This window comes from Peromyscus californicus, unplaced genomic scaffold (genome assembly GCF_007827085.1).
Source record: "Peromyscus californicus insignis strain IS unplaced genomic scaffold, ASM782708v3 Scaffold_7__1_contigs__length_154581171, whole genome shotgun sequence".
NCBI lineage: Eukaryota > Metazoa > Chordata > Mammalia > Rodentia > Cricetidae > Peromyscus > Peromyscus californicus.
Genome location: NW_026294595.1, coordinates 40923462 through 40946827, shown reverse-complemented (window position 1 = coordinate 40946827; position 23366 = coordinate 40923462). Strand labels below are relative to the sequence as shown.

Here is a 23366-nt window from a genome sequence, read left to right as displayed (position 1 = left end):
AGATAATTGTACTTAATGACCAGTGTGTGTGTGTGTGTGTGTGTGTGTGTGTGTGTGTGTGTGTGTATACATTACTCAAATATTTACTGAAAATAAATCATGATGAAATCAATTAAAAAATTCTCAGGGGTACATACATAATTTTATCACTTACTAAAAACAACCAAATTTTAATAGTGAGGAGATGGTGTGTTTGTTAATTTCATGAGAAGGTCATATCTTGGTTGACTATTGATATTACAGGGTATGTGGCATCTTCAATGCTTTTCAGAGTTAATTGATCTTTAATTTCATTATTGTCAATTTTGAGAATGCCACTTTATTTTTTATTTTTTTCCAAATGTAAGATTTTATCTTAAGCTCCTGAATTTTAATTTCTTACCAGCCTATATCTCAACAGATTTCCACGTGGCTGACAATCACCATTCAAAAACCACCAACAAATAACAAGCTACTGAACTCTGGACTCTGACAACCTATGCCTCAGTTCAGCTGAGAGCAGCTATGGAAGGCATCCTCCCTGTTCCTATAACAGCTGCTAGATAGGTTGAAACAAAAAGAAACTTCCTGACATAAGAGACAATGTAGCTACCAATAATGCCAATTGAGATACAAAAATAAACTAAATTCATCAATAGGTTGATTCATTAGTTAAAACAGTTCTTAAAAGAGAGCACCTGCCCATAAAGCAGGAAACTTCCTGGAATTCTGGGAATTATAGTTCTTAAATGACAGTGCCGGGTTGGGGATTTAGCTCAGTGGTAGAGCGCTTGCCTAGCAAGCACAAGGCCCTGGGTTCGGTCCCCAGCTCTGGAAAAAATAAATAAATAAAAGACAGTGCCTTCCCAGAGATCAGGTTATTTCCTGGAATTCTGCAAGTTCTAGTTCTTAAAAGATAACACCTGCCCAAGGACCAAGTAACTTCCTAGGACTCTGGGAATTGTACTTCTACCAAGTTGAACTCAATCCTCAGTGGAGTCTTTGCCCTGGAGGAGATAGGAATGGGGGGTGAGCTGGGGGAAAGGTAGGGAGGGTGGGAGGAGGGAGAACAAGGGAATTCGTGGCTGATATGTAAAATTAAATTAAATTATAAAATTAAAAAAAATACAAAAAAGGAGAATGACACTTTAAATCAATTTATAGAACATATTAGCAGAGGTATGTTTATGGCGATTTCAGAAATTGCTAGAAATTCTTTCCTATCCCCAATCCAAAATCTATTTAATATTTTTTGTTCCTTGTAAGGTTCAAGCCAGCAATTACTCAAACAGCATTTTTCTTTAAATACAGCAGTGTATCACAATAAAATCCAAATATATGCTAACTTGATATTTCCTTGCTGAAGAAAATATTGTCTTTTTTTTTCTATAATTCCACCATTATTTTTTTCAATAGGTCCAGAAAACAACACATGCAGTGAAGACTGAAGTTGGTAAAAGAGCAGTATAGAATTTGAGCCAGTATGTGTAGGCAGCATTTGTTGGTATTGCCTGGCTTGAGAGAAGGCTCAGAAGTTTTGCAGTGTAACAGCTACTATTGTTACCAGAACATCTCAAATTCATTATGCGTTGTATTTTTAATTAACTTTTTCCATTACACATCCAGAAACCTTTGATTGTCAAAATTTTTTCATGGACTCCCATATGTAGTTTCATATGCAGACTGACTTATAGTTTAAAACCTGTGTTCTAGACCATAACAATTATTTATTTTAGTAATATATTAAATACATGATGTGTCTAGAGATCAGAAAACAATCTTGGATATCAGTCCTCTGTTTCTACCTGTTTTAAAATTGGTGTCTTTTTGTTCTTTTTGTTCACTGCTCCCCATGGCAGGCTAGTTGGCCAATGAATTTCTTGAAATTCTATGGGTATGGGTACCATACCCAGCTTTATGTTGGTTCTGAGGACTGGGAGAAGGGTTCTCATGCTTGTGTGGCAAGCAACTCATCCACTGACCCATGTTCCCAGCCAGGAAATATTTCTTGAATAGTTTTAAAAGTATCTGCGTGGAAGATGGAATGAAATTATAGAGTTCCTTCTTGTCTGCTGCCAATTTCTTTATCCAGCCAATTTCCCACAACCTTTTTCAGGTTCTAGTCCCATAAGTCTCCCAGGTCTCTCATCCATGCCTTCTCTCAATACAATAGTCCAGGTCCCACGTTCAATTTCCACATCTAGTCTGGTAGCCTCTGTATCTGGGATTTCTCTAGGACATACCCTGCCTGCCACCACCCACAGGTCCCTTCTACTCTGCATCCAATCTTTCCACCTGGCCGGATTTCCCATAACCTTCTCCCAGATCTAAACAGTGAGTCTCCCACTTTTCCCCATTCGTGCTTTCTCCTTAGCCACTTTGATTCCCACCTGGAACCACCCCATCTAGCTGAGACCCCTTATCTAGTCCCCAGGCTTTATCTGGCCACCTCTGCCTATAATACAACCAAGCCTTATACTTCTGCCAGGACCCACCCCACCTTTTCTCCAAGCCATAGCCCCCCCTCCACACTACCCTCAACCTTTCCATAAAGTCAGATCTACCCCTACACTCCAGGCTTGGACTAGAAGGCACATCCTGTACACCAGTCTGGTCCCCTCTCTCCACTTGACTTCATCCCACCCAAGCCATTTCCAACCTCTTGGCTGAAATCACGTGCATGTCCTCTCCTCTGCTCAAACGTGCTCTGTCCATGTCAGACTTATAACTAACAAAAGAAATCTAGATGCCCAGATTCATCAGAAAGTTACAAGCCCTATGCAAGTTCAAGGCAGGAACTTCTCTCCAAAACCTACTAGTCCTGCAGAGTGTTTGTCAATGAAAATTATCTAAAGGAAACTCAGGACAAGGAATGTAAAAGAACAACCATGAAATCCATCAAAGAATTCAAGGAGTTTAAGGAAGAAACAAAGAAACAGCTCATTGAAACTATGGGGAAAAAAAAAACTTAAGGAGAAGAAAATGCCTGACTGGTTACAGAGAAAACACAAACATAAGGTTGATGGAAGTGACAAGGAATCTAGTATTTGAAACAGAACTCCATAATGAGATAGAACTATTGAAAAGGACATAGGCTGAAATGAACATGGAATTGAAAAACTCAATGAATCAGCTAGAAAGCTTAAGGAAAGACTTACACGTAGAATGAACCAAGCAGGAAATAGAATATAAGGAACTGAAGATAAGGTAGAGGATCTAGGCCAGATATCCCAAGTCCATGGCATAGACCAGATCTTCAACAAGATCATAGAAGAAAATGTCCCCAAACTAAAGAAAGACACACCTTACAGATAGAACAAGCACACAGAACACCAAACACATAGTACCAGAAAAGAAAGCCCCCACAGCATATCAAAATTAAATTTCTAAGTATACACACACACAAAAAAAAGTGTATTGAAAGCTGCAAAACTCAAGTCACATATAACGAAAAACCCATCAGAATAATAGATTTCTTAGTGGAAAGTTTGAAAACCAGGAGAGCCTGGGGCAATGCATTCAGAGTCCAAAGGATGATGACAGCCAGTCTACACTGTTATAACCAGCAAAAATATCTGTCATAATTGAAGGAGAAAGAAACATATGATATAAACAGCCTCAAAAAATTGTATCCAACAAACCAAGCACAAAGGACATACAAGTAACAATATTTGAGGCTGAAGAGCAGAATAAGCATAGCAGAGGGACTGTGGGAAGATGTATGATGCCATAATTATCAAAGCACAAATTCTCACTGAGAACACAAATAACAACATCAAAAGATCAACAACATGATACAATTAACTCCCATATTTCAATAACTTTAAGTTTCAATAGCCTCAAAATACACAGGCTAACTAAATGAACAAATAATTCCCTCTATCAGTTGTCTATTAAAAAAAAAAAAAACCCTACATCTTTGCTTTAAAGATAGGCACCACTTTAGAACAAAAGGATGGACAAAAGAAACTGATGCTCAGGTGCTGGGGATGTCTTTCTGTATGCTGTGAATGTGTTGCTCTGATTTATTGATAAATAAAATGCTGATTGGCCAGTAACCAGGCAGGAAGTATAGTATAGGCAGAATCAGTAGAGAAGAGAATTCTGGGAAGTGGAAGGCTGAGTCAGGAGACGCTGCCAGCTAAAGCCACCATGAGAAGTAAGATGTAAAGTACCAGTAAGCCACAAGCCACACAGCAACTTATAGATTAATAGAAATGGGTTAATTTAAGATATAACAACTAGATAGCAAGAAACCTGCCACGGCCATACAGTTTATAAGTAATATAAGCATCTGTGTGTTTACTTGGGTCTGAGTGGCTGGGGCAACAGTGGGACTGGAGAAATCTCCAGCTACACTTAGGACAAACAAAACAACAATTAAAAAAAAAATAAAACTTAACAGTCACAAGCCAGATAGCTGCAGACCAAGATGTGGCAGGGTCACTTTAACATTAGTTTACTTAGTTCACTTATTCCGTGTTGCAAAGTGTTGAACCTCCATGGAGGAAGAACAGAACGAGGTAAAAGTTCCCCATCGGAGATAGAAGACACAAGTCCTTGAAGGCCATTGAAAATTTAAATTCACTTTGAATGAGTGGAAGGCTCTATAGGCTTTTGCATAAATACACACCATGATGTAACTAAACATTACCAGTATTGTTGTTATCTGAAGAGGAATATACTATAGTATAATAGCAGCTGAAGTATAACAGTAATAATTGGTTATTATAATACTTCAGGCAGAGAACATAATTTAAAACATATATTAGAGATAGAACTAATACTTGCAAATGAATCATCACCACAGTGTCCTTTCCCAAATGCCATGCATTCTTTGCCTTCTCCTTCACTCTAAAAAGATGTGCTTCTATTCTGCCAAAACTTGTATTTTAGAAAGAATAGTGGGAAGGAAGAATATAATATATGGATAGAAACAAGGGAACATCTGAAGTCGCATTCAGTACTCACAGTGACAGACTCTGATGACTTTAAGGACAGGGCAAAGGAGGTAAAAATCCTTCTGCAGACTGTGGATGTGAACTACTGACCTTCTGGTGGTAACCCACGAAGTCAAAGATTTCTGACCAACAGTTTGGGTGAGGTTGCCATTCTAAAATGAGAAATCATGGTAGAAACAGAAAGGTTGAATTGGAAGATGCAGGAGGACAATACAAATTCATTTTTGGAAGAACTGAATTCAGGGTTCTTGTGACCTTTGGGAACAGTGAGTAATACAAGTGTGGGTTCAGAAATGAGGAATGAGGATGGAGATTCTGACTTATTGCTCAATAGATATGTGCAGCTGTAAGAGCAGTGAAGGGCATTTAAACAGGTTTGGAAGGGGATAAGCACAGTGAGTACCCAACAGAGAGAAACATTTCCATGTAAGAGGTAGGCTAAGCAGTAAAGTGCACAAGTTTCTAGAAGGTGTGGGATAAATTATGAAGTTAGAGGGTAGGGAAGCTAAAGGAATGAGAAAGAATAGTTGATTATGTCAAACATGGTGAACAGTCACAGAATGCAAGGATTTAAAGTAAACCAGTCTATTTAACATAGAACTACTCTGGGACTGCTAACTTGTATAGAAATGGAGAAGGATGGATAGTATCAGTATGACAACTGTTCTGTCAACTAGACAAAGATTTCTTATAGGTTACTACCACATTTTCATCTGTATTTGTTTTATCCCCCTTTCCAAATCATGGCATAAAAGAGATTAGAGATTGACTGCCTGTCTGAATTGGTAACTTAAATTGCAACAGTAGAACACTGACTCCATTTGGTTTGTGCTGTTCGCCTTATACATTTTAAAAATATTATCCTTGACTTAATTTCTACCGAGAAACTTGAGAAAACTGGCATATGTGTTACGTTGAAATGAATTTGTCATTTCCTGCTTTACCATAGACACAGTCTTCTTATTTTAGTGTCACTAAGAATTACTGCCTTTGGTTGCTAATCACTAAAGAGTTGCAAAGTATCCGTTATTTGTGACTGGCACAATCTATTTTGATCACTTTACAGCCTGCATTCAAGGAATGTCACATTCCATTGTGTGCTATGTTAGATCACAATATCATTTTACACTGAATTCCAAATTCTTTACACTCCACCACGAATATATCTGGATGTGAATACCCTAATTTGTGAGCTATATGACTCCTTTGTTCCCTTGTAATAGATGTCATGCTAAACTGTCCTTCATACCCCAAAGACAGTGTTCCTTTCCTATAAAGCACCCCATTATTCCCACTTCCAGTGTAGAGCTTTTGTAGTTTTGCTCTGTGCCTCATTCATGTCCTCTCTAATAAAGGCCTCTTTGTAACATGCACATTAGTAGAACTCTCTAAATCTCAGGTTCTCTAGAAGAACTCCACAGAAAAGAAAAGAGAAATATTAGCATATGTATATTTAGAGCAAATATAAATAATAGAATGACCAACTAAGAGTTTCAGTCCCCTAGATAATGATGGAGACGCCATGACGAACTTGTGATCAGTTTTCACGTATTTTTCTGAAGCAATGCCTCACTTTGCCTGCCTTAAAAATGTTTACCTACTTATTATACTTTCGCCTTACTGTACTTTCACCTTTGACCTCACATTTTCAATGTTAGAAACTTATGCATATTCAGATACGAAAAATTTCCATAAGGTTCTTTGTATCGGGTAAAAACATTTGAATCAAGTGTAAGAATTTTTGGATTTTAGAGTTATGTTTCCTGATTCACCTAATTCACTTAATTTTCTTTGAAGGAGATTAAATTTGACTTTGAAATAATAAGATGTTTCTTCTAATTTGATACCTGATATCTCAGGATTCTTTGTCATTTTTTTCCTATTTGTTATAAGAAGGAAAGAAGGAAGGAAGGGAGGAGGGGAGGGAGGGAGGGAGGGAGGGAGGGAGGGAGGGAGGGAGGGAGAAAGGGAGGGAGGAAGGGAGGGAGGAAAGAGAAGGAAAGAAGGCTAAAAATCATAGCAGAAGAAAGTTGGACCAGATATTATATTAAGCTATGGCAAATGTGTTCACCTTTTATAGTCCCCATGTTTTATAATGAAGATACTTCATTGAAACAATGATGCATACTTCAAGGGTTCCCTGGAGAGCAGTGAATCCTGTTTGGAGAGATTCATGAATATGTGCATTAGTACAATCCAACTGGAACTTGCCCTTAAAAAAATGAACCACAAGAGAAGCTGATCAGGTTCCGCTTATGTATATAATCAGAAGGTTATCATATTATCTCCCTCTCCATGGGCAAAGAGGATGTGAATTTCCCTTAGATGAAAAATGCCAAATGAACCCATTTTCTCCTCTGTGATGTTTATCATGTGAAACCCACATGGATATCTTAAATAGTGGATGAAAAGAACAGAAAATAAACATGGGCTCCATTTTAAACTGAATTATTGTCCTTTGTTGCATGAGATGAATCATAGTATAAACCTTCAAATATATATCTCTGCCTTAATTTACTGAGTCACTATCAAAGCTACACTCAGGTAAAGGACTTCCAGAGATTACATAAAATGGGAGAAACATTTTAAGTTTCTCTCTCTCTCTCTGTCTCTGTCTCTCTCTCTCTCTCTCTCTCTCTCTCTCTCTCTCTCTCTCACATACACACACACACACACACACACACACACACACACACACACTGTCCTTCAAGATGAATGAGGGACACATGGCAGATCTTGAAGTAGTAGTTTATTTAAAGTACAAAGAATTTCAGGATAAATATTTCCAAGCAGCAGTTGGTGCCATTTCTAAGAAAAATGGACGACCTCTAAGAAGCCCATGACAGTGATGAAATGCATGTAGGTGTATTTGCAGATTTATCTTTAAGTCTTTAACTCTAAGAAATTCAGCCAAAGCTGACATATAAGAAGAAGAATCCTGTACCCCCCCCAACCCCCAAAAATCCTTGGCCATCTAGTAATAATAGTATGAAATGGTCATTATCTAGACCTCCACTTAAAAGTTGTTAAACTGCCATTGTCTATGTTGTGCTAAATATAAATGCTATTTTGAAACATGAGCAATTGCTATAGGATATTTGAAGAAGTTTCCTCTTAAATTTAGGAAAAATAATGTTAATAAAGTCCCTATGTCATTATTTATAGACTACTAAGTTCAGAACATTGGTGTACAAACATGGAGATGAAAAATAAATGTCTCCCAAACCCCATATTATAATAATGTTAAACCTTGCTTAATTCTTGCCTGGAAATTTTATTTTTGACATGTGGATTAAGTCATGACTTAGGCATCTGGAAATGAATTGCCAGACACTGTTTCGATTCTTCATTTCTAGTCACTGTGTTCATGGAGAAGAAAACAATGTTTAAGCTTGTTCATTTTATCTCCAAATCTCTGGATTCAAGACCTGCTTGGACATCTTGAAAGGGCTTCCAATTACGAGTGGAGGGTCTGCCACCATTTCAGAATAAACAGTAAGGACAAGAAATTCTTATTAATTGGAGAGGGTAAAAGCACTGTAGCCAAATACTAAGTTATTTCTAACTTTTCCCCAGAAGTTGTATTCATGTTTGGGAAAACTAGTACTTTGCCATACTCCAAGGAAGAAAGCATTTTATTTAGTAATAGTTCAAATAACGCTGTAAAAATGTCTCTGTGTGCATTTGAAACTGGCCCTGGTGGCCTGATTCAGTATTTTGCCCATTTTCTTGGCTTTTCGAGCTTCACACACACAAAAAGAAATTGTACAAAACACTTAACACTGTTTTTTTCAGGGCTGGTAATGGGGCTTTCACTGTACAAAGGCAGGAGCAAATTATTTGGAAAGGTGAGGTTCTCAGAAAAACTACAAAACTCTGCTCATACATTTTGGACTCAGCTCTCTCTGCTTTTGCTGTATATTTTCGTTCGAGTGCCTCGAATCTCTGAGGATTTATGCTTACCGTGTTAAATACAGAATAAGATAATCTGGACGGATCCACAAACACAAATTTCACGTAGAACAACACTTTTAAAAGGAAAAATGCAAATGATTCACATAATAAAGATTTTACAGAGTTACCTTTTGCAAAAAGGCGGTTTTCACCGGCAACATTACCATCTGTGGAGTGAAAACGTCTGGCTACTGAATTGGTGTGTGTGTGTGTGTGTGTGTGTGTGTGTGTGTGTGTGTGTGTGTGTGTACGCGCGTGCATTTGCACAGAGGAGAGGTGGCAGCGAGCGGGTAGAAGGTCAAAGGGTAAATTCCAATTGCTGTGACATATTTTTATGAGCTGAATCATAGCCAGCTTTTAGCCTTGAACAGGGAACAAGATCTTAGGAAGGGAAGGAACGTGAACAGGCTGGTTAGGAAAATCAAGAAACGCTCTCCCAAATTAGCAGCTAATTGCTCCCCAACCCTGCCATATTCATTCATTTGAGCTTTATTTTATTGTGCTGTACTTGAAAAGATCCGTTTTCTAATAAAGGAATCATAGCAAAATCTCAGTTGCAAAATACGAAGTTGTCTTCGGGATTTTTACCTCCCTTTTACAAAGCTTTTGGTGTTTTTTCCTGGGGGTGGGGGGGGGGGGGGAAGCATCCTTGAAAATCTGAAAGGAGGAGGAGACTACGTGGGAGTTAGTTCCCACAGCAAGGCTGACAAAGCGCTGCAGCCGCTGGAGAGGGGGAAACGTTGAGCTGCTGGAGGAGAGACAGGAGGGCCGCTAGCCTCGCTTTGTTATCAGCCCAGACTACTGTACCCCAGCTTCCTCTCCTGCAGGCTCTCCCTACAACGTGGGGGACGATTTTCTGCTTTGTAGTAGACGTGCTACCAGGCAAAGAGAAAAAGAAAAAGAGGGAAACGAGAGAGAGAGAGAGAGCAGAGAAGAGAGAGAGGAGAGAGGGACAGAGGAGAGAGAGAGAGAGAGAGAGAGAGAGAGAGAGAGAGAGAGAGAGAGAGAGAGAGAGAGAGGAGAGAGAGAGAGAGAGAGAGAGAGAGAGAGGGAGAGAGAGAGAGAGAGAGAGAGAGATGGATGTCAGGGGCCGCAGTCCAGGCAGAGCAGCTGCCAGGCCCGCCCAGCATCCAGCCTCTGTGGTCTCCAACGCGGCTGCTGCGGCGACCGCACTAGCAGCAGCTGCAGGGAGGCGCTGCTGGTCCCCAGCCGGCGCACGCTGGGGTCAGAATGGGGAGTCCCTCCAGCTCTCATCTTCTGAGCAAGCAAATTCTTCACATTCCTGCACTGGGGCCCTATGGGCGTCAGCTGACCCGCAGCTAGCTCCCGGGTCCCAAACCTGCCACCTCCGGGGAAACCCTAATCGCTCGGGATGTGTTCTAGAAGGTGTCCCAGAGCTGTCTCCTCCAGGCCTCTCCTCCCGCATGTCTGCCTGAGGGTCCTGCACACCCAGGCAGCCCTGGCAGGGTGCAGAGCCTGAACAGGACCCGTCATTTTCAAAGTTGATGGGACAAACGCGGGCTTAACTTGAGATGGGGACCAGTCCTGAGGCTTAAAGGAAGATGAAGAAATTAGGCAATTTCACTATTAGCAGAGGCAGCGTTATGACCCTTTTTGTTGTAAAAGGGACATAAATGTAGTTGCAGATTGAATGAAGTTATAGGCCATAAAAGGGCAAGAGAGAGAAGGGAAGAGATAATAGGCGCTGTCCATCTGCGCCTCTTACCCTCCCCGTGTCAGACCTCCTCAGCAGTGCTGGTGGCGAACAGTCTGCCGACAATAACGAATGGGGGAAGGCGGAAGGATAAATGCCACGGAGCGCGGCCGTGCATTTTTAGAGTGGCGACAATTGCTGTTTATTTGCTTTTCGTTTATGAAAATGACAAAGGGCAAGGTTATATGTGAGACACATCTCCACACTGTGGTTTACTCGAGGTTTTGGGGAATCAAGGTGACTGGAAGCAGCCAACTTTCATTTCCTTGGATATGGAAAATATTTATAATATTCTTTCTAAAGTACAAATTTTTCCTTGTTAAATACTTTGGCAGAAACAAATTCAACAACTTTGGGACATTTAATCAGCCTGTTTCCCTTTACCAATCCTATGTTAAGACCATAAATTCTGTTCAACGTTTGTGATAATTCCTGTTTATGAAGTTCAGGTCTGCTGTGCAATTATAGATTTAAAAAAATATATATGTTTGGACATTTCAGTTCTTAAAATTTTAGATACTGTTTATTTGCTGGAATATTAAGTAGATGTACTCTTGTGTTTCATTTCTTGGTCTAAGGTTAAGTCTGATAAGGTCAAATCTGGGGAATTCCCCACAGCCTGACCTCTACTACACTCACAGCCAGAAAAGGGGAGCGATTTGGTTTAGACTGAACGAATGAGCTAATTGTCAGTTTGTTTTATGTATATGATAGCTGTTTTCAACTAAATGGGGAAATGCAACGTTTTTAGGGTGAAAGATGTTGTGTGATAATTCCAAAGTGATAATTAATAACAAAAGTAATAGCTTACTTTGAAATATTAATATGGATCATGTTTTATTTTTTGGTTACTCAAAATGGAGTAGAATATGTACAAATAATAACACATTCATCATAAGTCACAGTGATTAAGGTATACTAGAAAAACAGCCATATGGCATTTATGTTTAAATTATTTTTCCCAAATATCAGCAACATGTTGAAGCATTTCATAGACCCTGAAGATTTTTTTTCTTAAAGGATAGAGAATTGAGAGTATCAGAACATTTAATATCATGTATTAGTGGGAGATTAAAGGAAATTTTATGAACTATATGAGATTAAATGAAAGCCTATATCTTATTAAGTATATTATTTTTGCAATTTTCAAAAATGAAAAAGGATAAATGTTGATATTTATGTTGTGATGTGGACAAATAGGATTCTTATGTTTCTGATTTCATTCAGATATGTTATGTTCCATGTTTTTAAATTTTTGAGATTTTTTGAGGTTTCAATTAATTTACATATGGAGTTTTGTTCCTTATTCTTTCTTTCCATTAGGAAAAAAAATCAAAGAATTATTTATTCACGGACTAATTACAATTTGTAATATCACTATTCTTCACTAGATACACATTTGACATCATTGTATTTGTATAAAATAATATGAAATAAGAAACTGATTTCACATAATAAGAAACATACTTTTTAACTACACAGTTTAAAAAATACACATTATTTAAAATGTAAGATGAAATTGTATTTCTTTAGAGTCAAACAAAAGCTCTCTAAATGGAGATGCAGGGATTTCTTGAGCTTTGTCTAAATTTAAAGTGCCCTCTACTGTCCAAAGACTGTACTACTTGAAGAGAAAACGACAAGCCTGAAATTGCAACCTAGATAGGTAGAGACAGAAGAAAGAGAAGACTGTAGACAATATCATTGCTCTTGGCCTGGAGCCACTCAGTGTGCATGGCTCCGTTGGTAGAGAGGTTTGCTCCATTCCCAAGTAAGAATTTCCATTAAAATTATTTGTAACTTTACCATGCTTGTGGTCTCTGTTTCCCCTTAGTTTTGCCTTTAAAACTGAAATTCTACTGTGGTTTCACTGCAAGAGTTACAGTGGGTAGACAAGGAATAGATAGTCTGTCAGTCTAAACATCAAAACTTACCACTTTCATATATCGATTCTTAAGGAAGATTATCCAGGATGCTTTTTTCTATATACTTCTATATCAGGATACCTTCTTCTTTTTCTTCATCGTTATCTTCCTCTTCTTAGTCATCATTGTTAGAGTTATATCTATTTCAATTTTTTAAAAAAAAAGATGGATGTGGTAGTACAAAGCTTAATAATCGGTTAATTCTTTAGGGAGATTTTTTTTTTAAGAACCTACCAAAAGAGAGCACCTATTTTGTTGATCTCTCTTTTAAAAGCATTTAAGCATCCTCCTAAGCATGATGTGTGCAAGTTTAGTAAGCTTCTTACAATCTTCCATTTCAAGGAAGTCACCTATTTAAATTTGTTATAAAAATTCGGGTGGAATAGATTATAGAATAAAAAGTTAAATGCTATCATCTGAAATGAATTGTATTTTGCATTGTACTACTAAGCAATGATACTTGAGATTTGTTCAGAGTACAGGTGGCAATTTTAAATTGTCTTGTGTTAAAAGCATTTTATAACATTGCAATATAATATATTTTTTAAAAAGGTTTTGATTGGATGGGTAATACCTAGTGAAATCAGTAATTTGCTGTAAATTTAGAGATGTGGTGCAATTGAGGCAGAGAAAGCTTAATTTGTCAAGTCCACAACATAGGCAATGAGTCTAAATTCAATGGTTTATGAAGTATTTGGTCAACATTATAAACAAAAAAAAAAAAAAAAAAAAAGAAAGGTAATTTGGGAGGAAACTTTATTAAGTGTCCAGTACATTGTCAGTTTAATCAATCCCTAGGAACTTAACATAGTTGCTGATGATCAGGAAGGATACAGCAAGATGACAGCTAGCTAACCATAGCCTCTAACCAACTGGACCCAAGCTGACTTTTCCTTTCCAACGCCGCCCTTCCCTGTCTTTGTTTAGTTCCTCTTACTGACTTCTAACCTGACTACTGTAGAGATGGCTGTCTTTGTTTTCTTCTCTAAGGAAAGGGCACTTTCAACTAGAATTCCATAGTGTGCTTTCCTGCTAAGTGGTGACCCTGTTAGGAAGATTCCAATGACCAAACAACGACAGAAAACTGAAGGAAAGAAAGAAGCAGATCCTATCTCAAAGCAGAACTTCTCCAGCAGTGTAATTGAAGGCCAGGGTGGAGGAGTCACCTACCAGGTAAAACAACATTCCAATATTTAAACATTGGCATTGCTGGCACCAAGCAAGCTGGTCTTTTCAGTTTTCAGAAAAATCCAGCATATTCAACATGTCTAAGTATTTCGTCTACTTAGGAGAAATTTGTTGAACCAAGTGTACAATATGATCTAGCCTAATTTATTAGAATTACCATTTCTCTTGCTTAGTATTCAGTTACTTTCTACTTGTTGGGAAGGAAATACACTGTAACATTGTTTCTAGATCCCATTAACACCCTCCATTTTAAAAATCGAATGCTCTGAAGCACTATGTGGTTCCCTACATTCTCTATGTGTTATATATCCTTCCCCTTCTACAATCAAGTCTTTTACACTTTCAATTAAAGATAGTCTAATTACTAATTAAACTGTTACAGACTCTTATTCTTGGACACACTCTTTCTCGTTATGAGTGTATTTAGCAAAACTTGAAATCAAAGAACTTAACTTTCTCTAACCAGTGAGGTGCGAAGGGTACCTTGGAGCCTTTTCTTCTAGGATTATGCATTTTGCGTTAGAATGATGTTACAGAGATAAAACTAACCCAATGTGTTTCTCGAAGAGACTGGTCTTTTCTCTCTCTCTCTCTCTCTCTCTCTCTCTCTCTCTCTCTCTCTCTCTCTCTCTCTCTCTCAGATTATGGGAGCTGCTTATTTATTTTTATTTTTTATTTTTTATTGAAAAGAGATTATTCTCTCATACCATACATTCCGACCTACCACACTCTTGCCTGATACCTGTTCCCTCTCCTCTTCTCCAGATCCACTCCTCCTCTGTCTCCCATCAGAAAGGAGCAGAACTCCAAGAGACAACAAGCAAACACAGGAAACAAAATACAATAAGACAAGGCAAAAGCCCTCTCACAGAAGCTGCACAAGGCAACCTAATAAGAAGGATCCAAAGAGCAGGCCAAAGAGTCAGCGACAGACTTTTTCCACTGTTAGGAGTCCCACAAAAATACCAAGCTAACAGCCGCTACATAGAAGCAGAGGATCTAGTACAGACTCATGCAGGCCACATGCTTGCTGCTTCAGTCTCTGTGAGTTCCTTTGCACCCGGCTTAGTTGACTCAGCAGGCAGTATTCTCCCAGTGTCCTTGATCCCCTCTGACTCCTATGGTCTTTCCTTTTTCTCTTCCAGGGGATTCCTCAAGCTCCAAAGGGAGGGACCGGAAGGAAACCTCTGATTTAGACTCTCTCTGCCTAATGTTTGGCTGTGAGTCTCCACACCCCGTTTTCTGCTGGAGGAAACCTCTCTGATGACAACTGGAAACAGAACAGTTTTTGCAGATGGACTGGGATGCACATGGAAAGAGTAGGAGAGATCAGCTGGGGGACACGGAGGGAGAAAGTGCAGAGAGAGACAGCTGGGATTGGGGAGCACTAAGGGGACAGTGTGGAAACCGAGTGCAATGGAAACTTTCTGGGAGCTGTTTATTTTTTTTAAAACTGCTCATCTCAATTTTCTGAAAGCTTTTGTGGGTTGCAAAGTATACTTCCAATAGATTTTATTTTTGCTTAAGCTAGCCAGTAAGCTTCTTTTGTTTGCAACCAAATAAACCTAATTGCCACGATGCATGCCTTCCTCGGAGAGCAACTTACAGATTCTCAGATGCAATGTTTATGAGGTTCATCCCCTCTTTTTTCATAGTATGGAAGCACACGCATGTGTGATTCTTGGCCCAAGCCAACATCTTTCTTGAACAGGAAACAAGTACACAATCCAAGGACTCTTGATGGTCAATACTTTATACCAAAGCATTGATCAATTATCTTTACTCCCATGAATCACTGAGCTTTGTGTCTAGATTTGTTGACATAACTCTTACCTTCTTCATCCTCATAATCAAAAACTAAGAATATAAATTGTAAAATAAAAATAATGTGTAAAACACAGATCAAGTAATTTCAGAAAAATGAACTATTATTAAGAAAAAATATTTGTTGCATACATAGGTGCTAAATAATATAAAGCTATATATAAGATGAAGTGAAATTTGGTGTTTTATAGCACAGCATACTTGGATTTGATGAATTTATGCATATTCATAAGTAATGATTGTTTACAACTTAAAAACATAGATTGGAATCCTTACCTTTTGCTTATGATGCCTGTAGCAAAGAGAAGAAAAATATGAATTCTAGAAAATTGCCTTTCCTTTAAAAACAACAGTAGCAAAGCATGACACAAACATTTAATAAAGGGATGGTTGTAGACTTTCTTCATTCCTGAGAACCAACAAAAATATCTCAAGGGACAGATCATTAAATGCTCCTCGGCGTTACCGCGGGCAGCATCTCTGGAGGCATCTCTGAAGGTGGGAGGCACTTATTAGAAGGATGTTTAGAAAGCTCTGGCTGTTGTCTCAAAAATCATTCCTGCAGAACATAACAGGATAGTTACCAAGCATTTCTGAAAGCTGTGTATCACTGAAAAGATTCCATTCATTAGAAATACAGTAAGTTATAAATGGTAAAGGCAGAAAAGGGGTAAGTTGTGGGAATAAAGTATAAATTCAACATGGGAAGCATAATGTAACCATCAGAAATCATTTGGTATATATTACCTTATTATTTTGTATGTGTTCTGAGATCTGGCAATATACCACAGTATTAGTTCATGCTTCAATTTATACGGAAAAAAAAAAGAGAGAAAAAAAGAACAAGGGAAGAAAAAAGATGGAATAAAAATGTCCATAGCATGCTGTTTTCTTATTCTCATTTTTCATTTTGCATTATTAGTTAAACCTTCTGACATTCATAACATAAACCAAGTTTAGAATCCTTCATTAGCTATAATTAATTCCCATTACTTTTTTTTTTCTTCCAGGAAGGATTATTACTAAAACCATGATTTTTCTCCCAAACCTTAATTTTCCCTTGACCCAGCAATTTACATTTATTTCAATGATTCCAGATAACAAGCATGGTGCAGTTCATGTGCATCGATCCAGATTTAGGAAGTATTTTCATCTTCAGTTATATTTGCTTCTCTTAGGGGTCCTATTTTTTTAATGAATAGAACTTTCTTCTCATGGAGATTTGTCTGATGTATTAAACAGCATGATTTAAGGATTAGTTCAAGATCACACATATATTAGAAAAGAAATTTAAAGTATACATCTCAAGACTCATAGTCTGTCGCTTATTACTTCATTCAGTCCATTTACTTTTCAAGGTATGCAAACACATATTTATTGAATCCAGACATCCCTTCTAGACCCTGGTCAGGACTGCTTTCTGCCCAAGGTAAGTCAGCATGGCTTATCAAGATGGCTTGTCCTCTAGACTACTGTGCTGATATCAATTGAGGCTGCAACCTCAGATGACCATTTACTGAAGACAGGCAGACTCTGACTTATGAAGTATCAACTTAAACATTTTCCACTTTATGATAATAGACAAAGAATGTGCATTCAGTAGATGCTATACTTTGAATTTTGATCTCTTCTTCAAGTTTATGACATGTGGGTTTAGTGATATACTATGATGGTACCAGGAAGCAATTACGAGAGCAAACAACTAATATTACAGAGTTAGCTCAGTTGCTAAACTATCATGTTTGTTAGCTTAGGTATATTGCATGCTTGGGAGTCAATCCTATGAGAAGTTGAAAGGCTTCTAAGCCTGTTTGTAACTAATTTTCATGGAAGACATTTTTAGTTTAAATTTTATTCTGCATATGATACTGATATACCTTGAAGTTGAGGATGAACATGACATGTAACCTCCAGGCTTAATTCTAGGCTAGCCATTCTTTCCCATCCAGAAACCCACATGTATGACTACCAGCTCAACTTTGTTGAGAAAGAACATTCTCAAGCTAGAGCCTAATCCCACAGACACTTCTTTAGCTACTTGGAGGTTGTTGTAATGCAACAGATTTCACACCTTTGCTGTGAACTAATCTTCATCATCAATTTATACCTTATTTTTTAGGGGTTCTTATGATGTTTGCTGTCATTGTGAATTTTAATTAACTACTCACTTTCTCACATCTTAATATCAGTAACCACTCAGCAAGTTGGCTGTCTCCCCATCCCCGCCCCCCCCCCCCCCCCCCCGTTGGTTTTAACTTCTAACTCAGAGGGACTCAGAGAGCCTAAATCACAGAATTTATAATTTTAGTCATGTGCTGCTGTATCTTTGCCTTTGCTTTAAATTTTCTGCATTATGAAAGTATCCAAACTTCAGTCTCTGACTTAATCCCCTCCCCAGCTTTAATTCATTCAGCAAGTTTTCTAAATGATTTCTCCCTTCAACAGCTAATGGGTAGCCCATATTTGAACGTCTACCTCTAAGTCTACAGTAGTCCCAGAATATTGCAAATATTCTTATAGTGATCTTATAATCTGCAGTATGGTCTACTATTAAAACTTCTCAGCTCAAGCTTCAACATGTATCCAAAGTGAAGAATGCCAAAGCTACGAGCTTCATTCACACCACCATCACTGCTTTCCCAACCTCTATGATGCTGGCAGTAGGGGTTTCTGATCTATTTTACAAGAAGAAAGCAAATGCATGTATTTAAAATTTAAAATGTAAATTAAATCATGGTCTTTCTGTATATTAGATTATTAATCTATTTCTATCCTGGGGGAATATCTAAACATCTTATAATGAACATGTTGATTGAACAAATAATCTAAATCAAAGTGAAAAACAATTGATTACTTCTTTTAATTTATTTCTGACACTTTTTTCCATTTTGTTTTCTTTCTTTTCTAAACATAATTTTTGAGACAGATCTCACTATGTAGCCCAGGGTAGCTAGCAATCACTATGTAGCTCAGGCTGGGATACTTATTATTTTTGCATGGAATCTTTATCATTCTTTTAAAAAAAACATTCAAATTAGATTCAGTGTTCTAGTTTTTACCCCTTCTATGTATGGCTGTACCTTTACCAAGGTATTATCATGATCATTCAGTTTCTGTTCTTATATCACTGGTTTAGAAGCACATAACCTGACTACTGTATATGTTTTATCATCCAGCTATTTGCCTTTTCCTTCTTATTTCAGTCCTGATGTTTGAGTTTTTCTGTTACTGTTGCCCAATATCCCAGGAGATTATCACACTACAAGCCTGGAGAAATGATTAAAATTCAAAATGTAAACTATAGATCTTAACAAATATGTACTGCTTATATACCATTCTAAAGTTTGAAAATAATACATTAAACCACAATATTTTGGGAACCATTGATCTATCTATCTATCTATCTATCTATCTATCTATCTATCTATCATCTATCTACCATCTGTCTATCACCATCTATCTAATACATACATAATACATGCATGTACATGTATGTGTATATACAGATAAAAGAATGCCTGAGCCAATTGCTTACAAGTAAGTGTATGTAAGTCCTATTAGTCCTGAGAGGAATTTTATAGGATATACGTTCTTCCCATTTTTTACATGTTTATTAGAAGTTGTAGTGAAAATGTTTTCACTTTTTCTTTAGGAATTCACAGCAACTTTGTAGGAGATATTTTTCTCCCCAGTGAGAATCAAAGAGGACTGCCCAGATATATAAAGAAAAGGGTGGACTCAGAGTCATATATAAGAATAAGTACTTCGAGTTTTGGATACACTGTTATGTTCGAGGTAAGTATTTACAGACCTCAACAAATATAGAGGGTATTCTACTAAAGAGAGGAAATGGAAAAAGACTACACTTAGGAACAAATGGACATAGTGGAAGTAGAAAAGACATCACTGTATACATACTGCAAACATTGAGAACCACACTGTCCGTATCAAACTAAGATTGTTCTGCAAGAAATGTGAGCAGGCAGATTGGGAAGGTTGAAATATTCTCCATGAGGGGAGTCCTAGTGAATTTTGAGGCGATATTCTTATAGTAATTGGGAATATCTCCTTTCTCTGTAATAGAATAATGCAGAAACTATGTATTTTAAAATATTAAAGTGGAGGATTCATGACATTTGTATTTTTCATTCACTCTTTGTTGTCCATTTCTAAAACTGAAGCATTTTCCTTGGAGATTAATAAAAGAGAAATTTCATTGGCTGTGCTGGTAGCAATACTGTTGGTGAAAATTTTGAGAAAATATATCACATACATAATGAAATACATTTTTTTCATATAAAACACTGTCATAACTCTGTTAGATGCAGTATCAATAGCTTAGTTGATCATCTTGGCAGTTGTCTCACCAGAATTCCTTAGTTATACCCTTCATCATCCAGTATAGATAAATTAATGTCCTGACCTTTTAGACCATTTCCTGGTTACCCTATTGTCTTTAATATGGTACATGCTTTATATCTTTTAATTTTTAAATGACTAGTTTACAGACAGATATATTTGTATAAAGACTCCCTATATTTATCTCTGGGAAGGACATGGGCAAAAGGATAAAACAAACCAGAGCCACCCTTTGCTAAAGTTGCATAATGATCTACAAAACTAGAAGCAATAGTTTGGAGCTTATTTATAAGAAAATGAAGTAAAGAGCAGGTCAAGGTCAAGAGGTTGCCACACAATAACTGTTTTCTATGAGGCCATTGGAGGTGGGATCTCTGGTACATTTCTAAGGGGCTATTCATTTGAAAACTTGGTAAATGTTTTTATTTTAGAATCCTGTTTCACAAAATCAGACAACATTATGTTAATCCATTGGCACTTGCCAACATCATTCTCCAACAAACAGATGCAGTCAAAAAGCAAATCTTGACACATCTTTTCTTCTCTTTTTTCTTTTTTTTGGTTTTTTCGAGACAGGGTTTCTCTGTGTAGCTTTGCGCCTTTTCCTGGAACTCACTTGGTAGCCCAGGCTGGCCTCGAACTCACAGAGATCTGCCTGGCTCTGCCTCCCGAGTGCTGGGATTAAGGGCGTGCGCCACCACTGCCCGGCTGATACATCTTTTCTTGAGTAAAGAACTTGGGCCCAGAGATATGGCTCAGCATTTGAGACTTCTGGCTGCTCTGCCAAAGGACCTGGGTTGGCGTCTCAACAGAAGCATGGAGGCTCACAACTCTCTTTAACTCCAGATCCAGAGCATCTAATGTCATCTTCCGATCTCCACAAGTACTATATGCACATGATGCACAGACATACAGGCAGGAAAAACATCCACACACATAAATAAAAATAAAATAGAAAAAAATCTACATTTGTTAACTGGCATATATTCTCACAAGCAAGGAGAAAAGGAAAAGAATATTAAGAAAATGAAAGAGGTGACAGGGCTCAATTTAGCAGTTTGATTTTACAAAGAATTTTTCCAGTCTCTGGAATGGAACCCTGGAGCTCAGGAGCATGACAAGAAACTGTTCCACAACTTAGCTATGTCCCTAGACTTCTACAAAGAAGATAAGAAATAGTTTCTTCTAGGCACAATTTTGTCTGATTATATCAGTTCTTAAACTTAATTCAACAGTTTTTGGAAAGCAGCTCTTGTTACTTTACTAATTTTGGTAGTTATAAAGGAAGAAAGGACTGCCAAGCCAGCGTCTGACTTGCATGAGACTAATCTGATCTAATAATTTTAAAGCAAGTGTGTGCATATTAACTGACCCAAAGCTATAGAAATAGACTATGATTTCTCTTCTAATTTCTAAATAAGTGGTCTAAATGTGTATGTAAATTGCATTGCAGAAACTAAATACATCCTTTGAGCAAAGTTATTAGGTAGGTTTATGCAGGTAAAATAGGAGGGGCGTGAGAGTAGAATGAGGTGATTGGGGGAGGAGGGGGAAGAGGGAACACATCGAAGCTGAGTGGGAGATAGGCTCTTTTTAAGTATTAGCTCAAGTGACTGTAGCTTTAAGTCTGTAATCCATAGGGCAGGAGACTCAATTCAGAGCTAATATTGCAGTCTTGAATTCCCAGTTCCCCAGGGCACCAGGCTGGAGAAGCAGAGTTTCTATGTTGTAATCCTGAGAAAAATTCTATCTTTCTTGAGAGACATAAGGTTTTGTTCTCAACGTTGTCAGCTGATTGGATGAGGTCTATCCACACTGTGGAGATAATACACCTCATTCAAAGTTTATTTATTTAAACATAAGTCAGTTTCACAGTAAAATCTATACCAATGTTTGACTAGACAGTGAGGCACCCCAGCCTGGTTCCATTACACCTAAAATTCACTTTTGCAGCATGTGACATTACATACAGGAAACAAACTGCTATTGGGTGTTGAGATACAATCACATGTGTACAGATGAACAGACAGACACATTGATCAACTACTGGAAGCAACCACGGGAAAAACATAACTGTTGGGACAGTCTTGTTGCTTTGTCACCCAACAATGATTCATTCCAATATGTCTTCTGAGAGGTGAAATTGTTATAATATCAGGTGGAACACAATCTATACAATATTTTTATTTTTGCTCTTACACAATGTAATCCTGGCCTAATATTATTCCCCTTTCCATGAAAATAAGTAAGTAGATTATTTCACTTGGTAATTATCTCAATTATTTGTGTCTTGAAGAAGGAGAAAAATACCATATTGACTCTTCTTACCACCCACTGCATCAGGACCTCTGGGGATTCGATTTTCTGTACTGGATTTTGTTCCTATCCATACATGTGCATAGATGATCTCACCTATATTTCCATTACTTTTCAACTTTCTATATAGTTTAAATAAAATTATTAGGTGCAATTAATAACTTCTTGGTAATTAAAATTAAGGAATAACCAACTTTGACTGCAAAACAGAAGAAAAACAAAGATGCATTTGGCTCTGAATTTCAGTTAAATTCATTGCTTATTATTCCCTTGAGGCTGACTTCAAATAGTCTAGAAGGAGTGGGCTTCTCATACGAAGTTGTAATCAGAATATCATAACTTTAAAATCTCAAATAGGCATGCTCGGCTCAATGAGTACATCTTACAAGAATCAGTGGACTCATCTGCTTTTCCCTTAAGTCTGACCAGAAAGATTTTCACAAGGAAAAAAGCCAGAAAGGGAACAAAAGTGGAATTATCCAATTTAGGGAACTCTGGACAGAACAATTTAATTTTAAAGTAAAATTTGCTAATAGGGAATAAAATTTAATATTATATAATAAGATACTCATCCTTGAAGGAAACATTCAATTTGTGATAATACTAGGGAAAATGTTCAACTGGGAAGAATGTCAAAGGAGAAATTTTTGGTAATGGGATGACCTAGAAAGAAGCCCAATAAACATGTTATGAAAGTAATATTACTGACAGGGGAGGAAGGCAGACAAGATGCATTCTGCTTAAGCAACAAGCCTGCCAGTCAGCTTTGCTCACTGAATCTCAATAGTAAAATTGTTTTGGTGAGGACTGAGGAAGCAAAATTTGCTGCCCCCACCCCCACCGTCAAAGACCACAGCAGGAATGCTACTTTGCAACATCTTTTAAAAACTCAGCAAAATAAAATTAATCAGATTATTTACCTGTACACTGAGAGTATGCAAGGATTAATGAGTTCATTATTGTGAAGAATTAAAGCACATTGGGATATCTGAGTGGAAAATGAAAATAATTATTTATGGCTTTGCTAGAATGTCTCAGTAGTTATAATTATGTTGGAGTATCAGACCTTGATTCTAGTTTAGTTATATGTTTTTCTATTAAAAATTAAATGTGTCATAATTTGTCACTAGAAAAATTATTTGACAT

The 23366-nt window shown here is 37.5% G+C and overlaps 1 long non-coding RNA gene across 1 annotated transcript in view; it reads left to right on the top strand.

The window, feature by feature from the left end:
- Window positions 1-19728, top strand: part of LOC128101367 (uncharacterized) — a 119346-nt gene extending 99618 nt beyond the window's left edge. Inside the window, exons 7-10 of the long non-coding RNA XR_008215078.1 lie at window positions 13524-13706; window positions 14487-14765; window positions 14867-16974; window positions 19198-19728. This is a non-coding gene — a long non-coding RNA (uncharacterized LOC128101367). The remainder of the gene's footprint in view (window positions 1-13523; window positions 13707-14486; window positions 14766-14866; window positions 16975-19197) is intronic.
- The last annotated feature ends 3638 nt before the right edge of the window (window positions 19729-23366 follow it).